The sequence below is a fragment of the Leptodactylus fuscus genome, chromosome 3, assembly GCF_031893055.1.
Source record: "Leptodactylus fuscus isolate aLepFus1 chromosome 3, aLepFus1.hap2, whole genome shotgun sequence".
In the NCBI taxonomy this organism is placed as follows: domain Eukaryota; kingdom Metazoa; phylum Chordata; class Amphibia; order Anura; family Leptodactylidae; genus Leptodactylus; species Leptodactylus fuscus.
Genome location: NC_134267.1, coordinates 153,806,160 through 153,817,170, shown reverse-complemented (window position 1 = coordinate 153,817,170; position 11,011 = coordinate 153,806,160).

Below are 11,011 nucleotides of genomic sequence, written 5' to 3'. Positions count from 1 at the left end.
GACGTTACATGACCCGATCAAGTGACGTCAGGGACGTCAGACAAGTAGGCCCGATGCCTGTACGAAGCGTGGAGAGGTAAGTAATAGTGTTTGTTATGTTCATTTACCTCTCCTGGGCCTCCAATCATTATACTCGGGGATCTGAAAAGTGCCAGGATCGGTAAGTACTGTAAATAGGGCCCGTTACCGGCTGGAGTTACTGTATATATATATGCCACTGTATATATATTTTTTTTTAAATCAAAGGTTTAAATGTATTGAAAACAAGAGACAGTTACAAAGTGCAAAGCATACAGTAAAAGTATTGTAAGAGATCAATACAGTAACCCTACATGGTAAAAAGGAACAGAAAAAAGTACATGTCAAACATATGTTGCATCAATCACATAGCGTCTGTAGTGAAGTAGTATCATAAAGAATACAAAATATTACAACTATAATAGAAAATATCTGGAGAGTGAGAGGACATCTAAGGGGACCCGCTTATTAGAATTTTCTACTGTGATCAATAGAATAGCAAGTTTTTCACAAAGCATAACAGAATTAATTCAGGATATTACATTTGCATAGTTTAAATCACAAACATCCATTTAAAGGGGACTGTCTGGGAATTTCAGCAATCCTGGAAGTAGCCAGGGAATGTGAAACTTTCTCCAAAACAAATTATACCTGTTAACGGAGATCCAGTGTCCGCCACCGCTATCCCTTTATAAGTGACATCACCGCTTCCTTACCTGTGACTGTTCAGGCCACTGATTATCCTAAATGGTCCGATACAGCGTAGGACTGCCATCAGAGGCTTCATGACACATGTCAAAACAGACACCTATGTGACAGAAACAAGTGAGTATAAATTTTTTTATGTTTCGTCTTCTCTGGCCTCCTCCAGGATTGCTTAAATTCCTGTACCACTCCTTTAAAGGCAATATGGATTCTAGTAGATAATGGGATGAATTGGGCCCGTTTAAAAAATGGGCTAGGAATACTTACTGCTAAACAAACATAGAGATACGCAGCCTCTTTTGTCGCGTTTTTTTTAAAGCCAAAACTAAAAATGACTACTAAAGGAATGGGAAATATAGAGGAAGTTCTTATATTTTTACCTTCTGCTTAATCAACGGTTTCGCCGTAGAGAGCATGAAAACGCTCACCGGTGCTCATGGCTGGACACGGTCTGACAGGTTTCGAAACCTCAGAACGGAGTCCAGACGCTGGTGTGAACCCAGCGTTAGTGGGGAATATTTCCCAAACTGAGCAACGCTGTGTGCATGGAATTCATGAATCATGTTTCCCGGACGTAATACAGGCATGTACATAAGGCCTTAAGATTTCACAACAAATTTCCATTTCTGCAAAGTACTATAAATTTCCTCATCCTACCTTAAAGCATTTGTATAATGAAAAGTTAAATAATTTTTCAATATACTTTCTGTATCAGTTCCTCACAGTTTTCGAGATCTCTCCTTGCTTAGTCATTGTTTAGTTCCACTGGTTAAAAATGACTTTATGGTCATGTGATGTACAGTCTGTGGTCATGTGATGGATACATGGCTCGTTACATGTCTGATTACTGTGCTGTGACTGTACCGAGCTATGTGCCTGTGTGTTTATAACATGATCATGGACTGTACATCACAAGAACATGGACTCATTTGTATCCATTGGAAGTAACAAAGAATGACATGAAGCAAAGATCTAGAAAACTGTGTGGGATTGATACAGAAAGTATATTGGAAATTATAGAACTTCATTATACAAACAGTAATATTGATTTGCTGAAAATGTACAACCCCTTTAACCCCTTCCAGACATCTGCTGTATTAGTATGGCGGATGCCGGGTGTTTAACTATGGTGCTGGGCAGCCGCCAGGTGTCTACTGTTTTATACAGTAGACACCCAGCACTAATGCCCCCGGTCGGTGCCCGCATCAATCGGGGGCATTAACCCCTCCGGCGCTTCGGTCAAAGCTGACAGCGCCATGACAGCAGGGAGCCTTTTGAAGGCTCCCCGGGTTGTCATTCACTGGCTTCTATTGCAGGCTACTCTCTTTAGCCTGCAGTAGAAGCCCTGGTATTTTGCAATGCATTAGCATTGTTATGCATTGCATTAGTGATCAGACCCCCTGGGGTTCAGAACCCCCTAGGGGGCCTGATAAATGCATACAATTAAAAAAAAAAGTTAAAGGGATTCTACCACTAAACCAACATTTTTTCTAATTACCACGTCAGAATAGCCTTAAGAAAGGCTATTCGTGTCCTACCTTGCTCAGTCACCTCCGGCCCGCCATTCTGTAGAAATACCAGTTTTTACCAGTATGCAAGTGAGTTCTCTCGCAGCAATGGGGGCAGAACCCAGCCCTCAAACGGTGAAGGGCGCGCCCCACTGCTGCCAGAGAACTCTCTCCAGCGCCGCCTCCATCTTCAACAGCAACCGCGTCTTATTCCGGCTGGGGTCACACTCCACTCTTGCGCGCACGCGCAGTACACTCCTGTAGTTCTCCGTAGAACTACAGGAGCGTACTGAGCGGAGTGTGACCCCAGCTGGAAGAAGATGCAGTTGATGTTGAAGATGGAGGCGTCGCTGAAGAGAGTTCTCTGGCAGCAGTGGGGATCCCCCATCGCTGTTTGAGTGCTGGGGCCCGCCCCCATTGCTGCGAGAGAACTCATTTGCATACCGGTTAAAACCGGCATTTCTAAGGAACGGCGCCGCGGAGACCACGTCTAAAGGTAATGGTAAAGGGTTGCAGTAGGAGATGAGGGTTAGTGTGAGCGTAGGGTCCCAACCCTGCATTGTCAACAATAATGGAATGTCACACAGTAGAATGTGCCATAAATTCTCAGTGTTTTATTCAATATTCAAGTAGAGTTATAGTGAAACGTTTTTCGGTATGTTGGAGTACCTTCATCAGACTCTTTGCCTGAGTGGTGAACAATATGCACAGTATGTCATCATATGCGCGCCTTTTTTCCATAGCGTTACAGCTTACTCCCTGGCGCCGCGTCCACCTACTACTGACCACCAATTTTGATTGTCTCCAGTGGACCCTGCGGGCGAACGAGCGGAGAATCCAGTGGCTATATTACCGCATATATCATCATCGCTTCTGCCGCTGCTGGCTTCATGCAGGGCAGGAGCATAGCGATGTTGCAGGCATCTGTGCCGGCATCTGTGCATCTGATGCCGTCTACACTCCCTGGCATCCGCCTCTCTATTACAGCGAATGCCGGGTCTGTATTCACATATGCAAAGCCAAGCGGCGAGATGCCGCTGGCCCTGCGTGCACGCTCATAGACCAGTGTAGCCTTCACAATGCGAATACAGACCCGGCATCCGCTGTAATAGAGAGAGGCGGATGCCGGGTCTGTATTCGCATTGTGAAGGCTAGACTGGTCTATGAGCGTGCACGCAGGGCCAGCGGCGTCTTGCCGCTGGCTTTGCATATGTAACCCCGCCCACCAATGACGCAAAAAAGCCGGAAGAAAGAAGAATTTACAGCAACGAAGACTGTTGAGTATGCGACGTGGGAATACCCCTTTAAAATGTAAATCCTATTAATATTATAAATGTGAAAGTTTGTGAGTTTGTGCGTTTGGGTGTTTGCATGTTCGGATGTTTGTTCCTCAATCACGGAAAAACCGCTCCACCGATTTGGCTGAAATTTTCCACAAACATAGTTAATACACCCGATTAAACAATAGGCTACTTTTCGTCACAATAGCGCACATACGTTTGTGCCAGGACCCCCACAAAACCCAAACTCACACCACCATCTCTGCAATCTCACACACTTTGGACCATAGCAAGCCACAAAATTCATATTGCCCTCTACAGCCTAGCCCCTAACCCAGGGGTGAACCTGGGCTTTCTGGCGCCTAAAGCAGACGTCAGAAAGCTGCCCCCCCCCTTTGCCCCACACAATCACATATACAGATTCTTTACCACTTTGCCCCTCACCTTAACGATACTCCAGGAGGCTCTCTTTAACGCTCCAGAGCAGCCATGTTTGCCGACCCCCACCGCTCTGACAATCCGCGACACCGCCCACCCATGTCAATACCCCTAGGCGGTCTAATAAATGCAAAAAAAAAAAATTAAAAAAAATTAAAAAAATATAAAAAAAACTAAATAAAAAGGATTAAAAATTCAAATCACCCCCCTTTCCCTAGAACACATATAAAAGTAGTTAAAAACTGTGAAACACATACATGTTAGGTATCCCCACGTCCGAAATCGCCCGCTCTACAAAGCTATACAAATATTTTTCCTGTTCGGTAAACGCCGTAGCGGGAAAAATGATCACAAGTGCCAAACCGCCATTTTTTCACTGTTTTGATCCTGATAAAAATTTGAATAAAAAGTGATCAAAGCAATAACATTTCCCGAAAATAGTAGAACTACAAAGTACACCCGGTCCCGCAAAAAAAGACGCTCTATACATCCCCGTACACGCACGTATAAAAAAAGTTTCGGCTGTCGGAATATGGCGACTTTTCAAAAAATAATTTTTTAACACAGTTTTGGATTTTTTTTAAGGGGTCAAAATGTAAATAAAACCATATAAATTTGGTATCCCCGGAATCGTAACGAAACACAGAATACAGGGGACATGTCATTTTGGTTGCACAGTGAACGCCGTAAAACCAAAGCCGTAAGAAAGTCGCAGAAATGCATTTTTTCTTCAAATCCACCCCATTCTGAATTTTTTCCCTGCTTCCCAGTACATTATATAGAATAAATAATGGTGGCATCATGAAGAAAAATTTGTCCCAGGAGAAATTAAGACCTCATATGGCTCTGGGAGCGGAGAAATAAAAAAGTTATGGGGTTTAGAAGGAAGGGAGTCAAAAACGAAAATCAAAAAATGCCATCGGCGGGAAAGGGTTAACTTCAAATACTTCTGTCCCAAAGTCACTATGTAAAGTTTCTCACAACACAGTATAGCAGCTCAAATACAAATTAACTTCAACACAAAAGTCTCACGTATTCTCTGAATTACAGCAAAACACGATACAAAGTTACATTTCATATCCCATACCTTATACACACTACGAAAACCTTACCCATGCCTATATATACCCACTTCTACAATCACCGCAGACGAAGTCGCGGGTAACAGCTAGTAAAATCATATAAATTAGGTATCCCTGGACTCGTACCGAAACATAGAATACAGGTGACATGTCATTTTGGCTGCACAGTGAACACCGTAAAAACGAAGCCCATAAGAAAAACGCACAAATGCACTTTTTCTTCAAATCCACCGCATTCTGAATTTCTTTTCCAGCTTCCCAGTACATTGTACAGAATAATTAATGGTGGCATCATGAAGAAAAATTTGTCCCGCAAACATTAAGACCTCATATGGCTCAGAGAGCAGAGAAATAAAAATGTCATGGGTTTTGGAACAGTGTCACTAGCTGTTCTTGATGCAGCTAAGAGGAGGAGGGCTTATTTTTGAAGAAGGGGGATTGAACTCTGGATGATGTGGCTGTTAATAATAGAACTCTTGATAACACCCCCTGTTAAGATGATTTAAATATGAAGAAAACCGGATTTCTGGAAAAACGGCTGCAAGAAATAAAAAAAGAGGTATGCCTGGAGTAGGCTTTATAAAGGCTATTTGAAGATATACTTATTTATACAGTGATTTTAGCAATGACAGACTCCCTTTAAGATCCTCGACAGAAGTCCACTTCATCTCAGCCTATCCAAGCTAGACAAAAGACAGGGGAGATATAGTGCAGAATGTTATTACACATTTTTATTACACTAATACAGTGGTATCACATAATAACGTCAGATAAATAGCACACGGCTTTGGCCTGTTTCCTCTGTTTCTTGTGTTCTCTTTCTTCCTGACTGATTCATGTCAGATGGTTGGCAGACAGGAGTCACCTCCCTCTGTAAGACAGCATAGATGCTTTGGTTGCTGTTGACTGAAATCTAAGAGGAGACCAACTTTAATCAGAGCCCTAATGTCCAAGGCTGTTATCAATAGCCTGACCATCAGGGTTATGTAGTGCATAGCACTGCACTCTTTATGACGGAAGACAGCAACGGACATTACCAACGGTAGTGTGAATCCACCCAACTATTGTGTAGTATGTAGTAGGGCTAGTTAAGATGGGTACAGAGGGTGCGGACTATGGCGTGGAATCCACGTCAAAATCCACCCTCTCACAATGTTGGTCTATGGAGACCTCTAATGTTCTTTTTCCCGCTAGCAGAATGTTGCTTCTAGTGAAAAAAAAGAAGCGAGTTGCCCTTTCTTCAGGATTCCACGGCTCGTTGAGCTGTGGCGTCCGCCTTGCGGCAGCAACCTCTAACGTCGGCCCATTCATTTGAGCCTACTCCGGAGGAGGAAGCCGCGACTGTCAGAAGCCTGACAGTGAATCGGCTCCTCGCCCTTCCACTTCCAGTCTGAACGGGGCCATCGTGTCAACAGTTTGGAGTGGAGGCAACCTATGCTTACCTAATGTTATGGGCAGGACCCATGTTTAGGCTAAGGCCCCACGTTAAAGAAATGCAGCTTTTTTTGTTGTAGATTTTGCTGCAGTTTTTTGAGCCAAAGCCAAGAATGGCTACAAAAGGAATGGGAAATATATATCAAGAACTTATACTTCTACCTTCTGCTCAATACACTTCAGGTTTTGGTTTAAAAAAAGCTACATTTCCACCATGTTAGGCCTCAGCCTTACTCATTCTTCAGTAGCATACAAGCAACATACAAGTGTGGCTACATCCCAAAAATTTCCCCAATATTTCAAACCCCTACCAAAAGTCAAAAGTGGGAGTTTTGAAGCATTTTTTGAATTTATAGTTGAAACTTATTAAATAAATTAGTTTCACTTTTAAAATTAGAAAACCTCACCAAAAACAGCATGCATTTAACTGCACCACAACTGCACTGTGTGCATGTGTCAGAAACAAGGGCCTTTGTGGTCACCTGTCCAGTAACTATGAGTGACTATGGCTGGCCAAATTCAAAGACTAAGTGCTAGCAATGAAGATTTCACACCACACAAGAGTTGTATAAGCTCCTTTCTTAGCCTCAGCAGTGCACACAAAGAGAGCTTTATTCCACATGTGCAGGTTTTTTTTATATCCAGTTACAGGAAGTAAACAGCAAGCTCTATCAGGAGTCTGATTGGTTGGTCGGGGTATCCGCCTCCTGTGATGTCACTTCCTGTGATGTGCCAGGCCCGTCCCATACTCTCATGGGAAACCCTGTAGAATATCCTTGTGTCTACATGGCCAGGCCTACATCTGAGCACAGCTACCTTGTCATGATGTCTGGTACACTGTCAAAAGCTTATAATACACAGGAATGTTTTTGTAGTTTCAATCTTCATACTCCAATGCGTGTATTACAGTATATGTATATGGGAATACTCTTTGGCTTAGCTCTAAACTTCATCTACCCCCAGCCACTAGGTGTGTGAGGGGCTGGGGGTTAATTGAATTTTATCTGTTCATGCTTTATGACAGTCTAGCTGGTTTTTCCACCATTGCTTAGAGATGTCCTCTTGAATTGACCTGGTCTATTGACCTGGTCTATTGTATTGGCTCTTTTGAAATGCTTAACCACTTTGGCACCAAAGAAGATATACGTATTTATAAAGTGATTTTAGCAATGATAGACTCCCATTAAGATCCTCAACAGAAGTCCACTTCATCTCAGCCTATTAAAGCTACACAAAAGACAGGGGTCATATAGTACAGATTGTTTGCCTCAGCCAAAAGGAGACGGCTCAAATCAGCTGGAGTGGGACTATTGTCTCTCCACACAACAATGGATTACAAGATGACAGCATGGACATATGATTTTAGTTTCAACCTGGGACAAAAAAAGCATATCATAGCTATATCCAGATATTGCTGGTGTCATCTGGTCACGTATTATATTTAGTTTGAAACATAAATAGTTATACTCCATTTAGTTTTAAGGATAACAATGTTTTAGTGATTCATATATTTACAACCTTCACAAATACACCATCAAAGTTATAGTATCCTATGCTTTGCAACTGATCACCCCCATACAGCACATATAAAAATTCCTCTTTTACTATCATCATGGTCCCTTACTGACCCCCACAGTGCCATGTTTGCCCAGTGACCCAGTATAAAGTAAATGGCTCCCCAGTGGCCTCCAAGCACCTAATAATGACATCTTGTTCCCGGATGCCATGATGGCTATTGATCGTGGCATCCAGGGGGTTAATCTGCTGGAGTATCTTCCGACGGCTGGTCCCGGCCCTTGGCTGTGTAACACAGCCGAGAGCAGGAAGTAATGTTGCTGAATGTTAACTATATGCTCAGCACAATGTAATAGTATGTCACAGAATGGGAAGGGGTTAAAGAATCTGTCACTAAGCACAAAATGGTAAATGACATAAATCCTTTGGTGCTTTTTTTTTTTTCTCAAACTTGTTCAAAAGGTATGGATCCTGATAGGATATATGTAAATTAGCTATTCTTTCCCAGAATAAAATAAAAGGTTACCACCCACTTAGAGGATTTGGAAAAATTTTACATTAAGTGGGGAAAATAAGTATTTGCTACACTGGCGATTTTGCAAATTTTCCCACCTACAAAGAATGAAAAAGTCAGTAATTTTATTGTATGTACACTTCAACTGTGAGAGACAGAATCTGAAAAAAAAATCCAGAAAATCATATTGCATGATTTTAAAATAATTCATTTGTATTTTATTGCATGATATAAGTATTTGATACAATAGAAAAAACAGAACTTAAAGAGGACCTTTCATGTCTTCAGGCACATGCGGTTTTATATACATCGCTAGAAAGCCGACAGTGCGCTGAATTAAATTAGAGAGGTCAAATACACAGTCCAGTCACATTAATGTGACCACCTGTCAAAATCCAGAATAACCACCTTTCACAGAGCGGACCGCTGCAAGACGTGCAGGAAGAGAGGGGATGTTGTGATGATGTTCACTGGGATGTTGTGTCATGCCAACTCCAGTGCCGTGGCCAGCTGCGCTAGGTTACACGGTTGAGCATCCATGGCACGAACAACCCGATCGAGGTGGTCCCACAGATTCTCTATTGGGTTCAAGTCCGGGGAATTTGCTGGCTAAGGGAATACGGTAAACTCATCCTGGTGCTCCTTGAACCACGCACGTACACTGCGAGCTTTAGGACACGTCGCATTGTCCTGCTGGTAGATGCCATCATCCTGAGAAAAACAATTTGGGGGTGAACATGGTCCACAAGGATAGATGCATACTTGTGTTGATCCATCGTGCCTTCTACAATGATGAGTTCACCCAGATGGCTGATGACACGTGCCTTCTACGATTATTTAACGTTGACGTCAAAAGTAGGCGGTGCTCGCATTAATGTGACTGGACTGTGTATTTTCTGTAGTTCTTGATCAAGTTTTCACACACTCCGCCTCAGTTTCCGGACCAAAAAACCCCATGTGAACCTGGCCTTATAGGTTGCTAGTGGATTTAACCATGAATGCAGGAACTTTCTATGGTCTGGGACTTGTGAGCTACTCAGCCATGATTCCCTTATTGTGGACAGGTTTTATGGCAGGGAGAAGATACAGATACATATATGAGAAGATAACCCAACTACAATAAGTAAATCATGACTGGATTATTGATGGGTTATTGACAAGCGCTAGACCATAGACCAGAGATAGACTACCTTTAGCAATCCAGCTGCTGTTCATAGAAAAATCCCTTTAAGTTTCCCTTAAGCCATGCTCTAAGTAAGCAATACCAGAGAGCAGGGCCGGCGTCAGCGCACGGCATAGTCGGGCAAGTGCCGGGGCCCACAGAGCCTCTGGGGGCCCCCCGGCACTTGCCTGTCACAATTTCAGCTCATCGGCGTCCGTCCGCCGATGAGCTGATTACATACGCGATGCAGGAGCTGTGAGATCAGCTCCTGCTTTAAAGCTCCGGCCCGGCTTGCGTGTGTAGGCGCGATGACGTCATCACATCACGCTTACACACGCAAGCCGGGCCGGAGCTAAGCAGGAGCTGATCTCACAGCTCCTGCATCGCGTATGTGACTGGAGTGAGAGAGGAGCGTCGGGGGAACGATGGAAGGTGAGTGATAGAAGGTGAGTGTAAGTGTTTGTTTTGTATTACATATTAAGGTGAAACATAATGAAGGGGGCCCATGAAACTGGGGGGCAAATGTAGGGGAGGGGGGGAACGGCATGACACTGGGGAAGATGATGGGGGTTGTTAGAATCATATCTTCTATCTTGTATTTTGTCATAACTCTTTCTCTAGCAAAGATATGTAGTCTTGTCTCAAAAGCAATTGGTTAGACTAATTAACATGGAGATGCTATGGGCTACCAGGAAATGGAATGCTAATGAATCCCTATCTAGCTGATTGACTTCAGAGTTGCACCTTTGTGTCAAGAGTGTGTAACTCAGGATGTTCTATAGAAACACTGGAAGTTAGATCCAAGAAGTGACAAAAGGTCTTTGATGTGTAATTATCTTCTGAGCCTTGATATACACATACTGTATACAGTGACTGTAGGGGGGTAGTTTCCTGTTGAAGTGTAATTAGTCAGCACTCCACATCCAAGTACTAAAATATTATAAGTCCAACCTGCTTGTGTCTGTATAAATATTGCCTCTTCTGTAACAATAAATCAGAACTCACTTGATACACTATCAGTTGCGTGTGTGTGTGCGTGTGGCTTCTCCAGGCCCAATGGGTGATAGCCCATCTAGGCCTGTTAATTAATTATTAATTTGGAACTCTGCAACATACTTTTACGAGGACAATTTAATGTCCCCAACAAATTGGCGCCCAAAGTGGGGCTTGAGAAATAAGGAGACGGTTTGCTGATCCCTCGGACGACCAGTGATTACAGAAGTTCCTGAGACCACAGATCCAACAAAAGTCAGCGCTGCAGGTAAGAACTTTTTTTTTCTTACCAATCTGATCTGTGTTCCTAAGGACTTCTTGTACTCCTGTCCGAGTGTGAGGTAAACACATATGTTCCTTAT